Source organism: Octopus bimaculoides, chromosome 12 (genome assembly GCF_046866305.1).
Source record: "Octopus bimaculoides isolate indiv1 chromosome 12, ASM4686630v1, whole genome shotgun sequence".
Lineage (NCBI taxonomy): Eukaryota > Metazoa > Mollusca > Cephalopoda > Octopoda > Octopodidae > Octopus > Octopus bimaculoides.
Genome location: NC_142939.1, coordinates 44,039,409 through 44,042,914, shown reverse-complemented (window position 1 = coordinate 44,042,914; position 3,506 = coordinate 44,039,409). Strand labels below are relative to the sequence as shown.

At 38.5% G+C, this 3,506-nt stretch overlaps 1 pseudogene; it reads left to right on the top strand.

Annotated features, from left to right (window-relative positions):
- Positions 1–763: 763 nt before the first annotated feature.
- On the top strand, positions 764–1,488 carry LOC149133085 (uncharacterized; annotated as a pseudogene).
- The last annotated feature ends 2,018 nt before the right edge of the window (positions 1,489–3,506 follow it).

Below are 3,506 nucleotides of genomic sequence, written 5' to 3'. Positions count from 1 at the left end.
CTACAACGCCACCTTAAGAAAAAACGTAACTATGCCTCTCCTGGTCTGGATGGTGTTACATACCTACTTCTCAAACGCAGTGGGTACTTTCTTCTGAACTAACTTTCACTATTCTTTCAATTCTGTCACGATAATGGTATTACTCCAGAACAGTGGAAAACTGCTAGTGTTAAAAAAAGGTGACCGCACATCACCTGTCAACTATCGCCCTGTCAGTCTTACTAGCTGCATCGCCAAACTGATGGAATCATGTGTCAGAGAAACCTTCTGGAACTTCTGGAAGTCTCACAGCCTCAACCAGCCGACACAATTTGGATTTATTCCTAACTCCAGCTACTGTAATCAACTCATCGAGTTTCTTGAGGACATTACCCGAATCACTGATGGCGGCTCCTGAGTGGATGTTGTTTACCTGGACTTTGCTAAAGCTTTTAATTCTGTGTCACACAAAAAACTTCCAGTGAAACTCCCTGCAATGGGTGTAAGAGATGATCTCTATAACTGGTTGAAATCCTTCATTATCGGCCGAAAAGAGGTTGTGACAGTTCTAGGACAGCACTCTTCGCCCTATGATATCACATCTGGTGTACCACAGGGATATGTTTTAGGCCCCCTTTTATTTGTTGCATATATTAATGACATAAATACCAACTTAAAGAATGTCACAGTGCTGAAATATGCAGATGACATCAAGCTGTACCTCGAAATAAAGAGGACAGATTCTGTACATTATCGATCTTTATTGCAATCAGACCTGGACACAATGCAGCAATGGATCATGGACTGGCAACTCAAGCTGGCTGTGAACAAATGTACCACCATGCATTTGGGGAGGAAAAACCCAGCGTCTACTTACTCCCTCGACAACACTAATCTCAAAAAGTCTTCTTGTGAACGTGACCTGGGCATTATTGTCGACAGCGATTTGCGTTGGACAAAACACAATACTAAAATTGCCAAAAGGCAGAGGGTGTCTTGGCATCACTTACCAAGTCCTTTGTGAGCCGCTCTACGGCTATCTAACTGAGGCTTTATATAGCTATGATGCGGCCTCACCTGGAATTTGCATCACCGGTCTGGAACCCCTATCTTGCCTAGGATATTAATAATCTGGAAACCGTTCAGCGACGTGCAACCAAGAGAATACCCTCCATCAGGCATTTGCCATATTCTGAACGCCTTACTTCCCTGGGCATGGATACATTGAAACTCTGACGTCTGGCAACTGACTTGGCAGACACCCATAAAATTATTAACCATCTTACTAACAATAACTCTGAGCATCTTTTCAAATTCCACCTGTCTAACACCCATGGACATGTTTACAAAGTCAGAAAACAGCACAGCTCCCATGACTTTCAGAAACACTTTTTCACCCTAAGAGTTGCTGAAGTATGGAACAAACTACCGGCATCAGTTGTTAGCTGTCGGAGCACTGCATCCTTCAAAACTTCTATGCTTCCGGAGATTCGTCAACACTACACCTGATTTTCTCCCCTCCATACCTACGCAAGCATGTATCTGACTCATACACTGTTCACTTTCCAGACATTTGTACATTACTGCATATGCGTTATATACCTGAGCACCGTATACAATAATTTCATTGTATTATATTTATAATAATCTCGCAAATAAATATAATTTTTATACTCGTTAAAATGCACATTATACATTAATATTGCAGGAGGATTAGCGGCCATTTTAAATAAATATTATAGAATGCGTTTCGAATTTAAAGTCTTAAAAATTTTACGATTATATTATCACGTCTTTCTTGCTTTAAACTACTTCAAGAAATATATCTTTATATTCTAGATTTAGAATTAACATAAACAGGTTAACATTATTCTAAAGTTACAAACAACAAAAAATAAACAAAAAAAAAACGAGACGATTCTACCGTTATGAATTTAACTTTCAATTGATGAGTCTCAGTTCGAATTCATTTCGTAAGACCTGGGGCTATTGCCTTCTTTCACAATGCTGAGTAAACTGGGAACATGGATATTACAATAAGCACATCAGATAGACAAAATCGCTTCTTGGGTGCTAAGTACAGTCCGTCCTGCGGTTTAACACCATCAGCTTGACCTTAGATGTAGGTCGTTTCTTACACCTACAGGCATTGTTAAACTATTTGACAGTTTTGATGTTGCTCTTCTGTCCCTATTTGCTCTGACCTCCATTTCAAAGTATTTTCAATCTCCTACTTCTGAACTCTTCTTGACCAGAAGTCAGCCACAGTGTCTTCTTGAACAGAAGTCAGCCACAGTGTCACTGTTTACAGGCAGATATAAAAGCCACTAGCAAAGATTAGACGTAACGGCATTATTAATTTTCCAGCCATCAGGAAACGGAAAACCAGCGGCGAGGAAATATATGTAGAGACGTTTGAATCTAAATGCTGTTGATACAGGGTCCTGATTCTATAATGATTCGCTAAGATGTGAATAATACAGGAGCTTCTACTGCGGCAGAGTTTAGAAGGTTAAAACTACTGACCCAGTTAAGGGGTGAGCTAGATAGACTAACATTACTTAGTTCAACTATTTACGTGTCAGAATACGCATTTCTATATAGAGTGTCTTTCCAGTATTATTCTAGAATAAGAGATCTGAGAAAACCAAGAGGCAGAATTAGTAGATAAAATTTTATCCAAATTCTAACTATCTCCACTATTCTCTTGCTTGAAATTTAATTATCGACCCCAAACTGATGAATGGTAATATTGATTCCGGTTGAATTTGAACTTAGGACGCAAAGAGAACAAATAATCCACGATATTCTATCCGACTCTTTCTCAGATTTCTCAAGATTCAGCTAATCGGAAAACATTAGTAGAAATGTAATTTTATAACTCTAATTTATCTTCGAGACATTCATTTTAAACCTCATATCTGTCGCTGTTCTTTGTCGCTTCTAAATTGTTTCCTGAACTTGGAAAAGAATAGCATCGCCTCTTATGACATCACACCCTATAGTCTTTAACATCAATGATACATAACACTATATAAAATGATGCGGATTTATGTGTTATCATGTGGTGTTTGTTCTCAACCTTTCGAGTGAAGACAGTTACTACAACGACACTGGCGTCAAATTACATTGACGCTTCTCTTGATCAACGTCTGTAGCGTTGAGAAGCAACTGCCAGTTATCTACATATTAAAAAAAAAATCTTCCTCAAGGCCACTATTGAGGTTTAACATTCCTGTCAAATTTCAAGTTAGAGCTCAGCGATTGTGAACAAAATTAGCAAGCATTTTGTAGTAAGTTCTAATGACTCTGCTAAATCGTTACCCAAATCTGACACGACAATGCAGCAGCCAGCGAGTCGATCTCTTAATTTAATGTGTTCGGAGATAAAATATATCAGGAGCGTATAGCCTGTGTGTGTTACGTGAGCATCCTACATCCGCTAAACATGGCAAATTTTCTTCATAATAATGCTACATCAAGATATAATCTTGTAATTTCCTTTCAAATCTAATAAACAAAGCTCA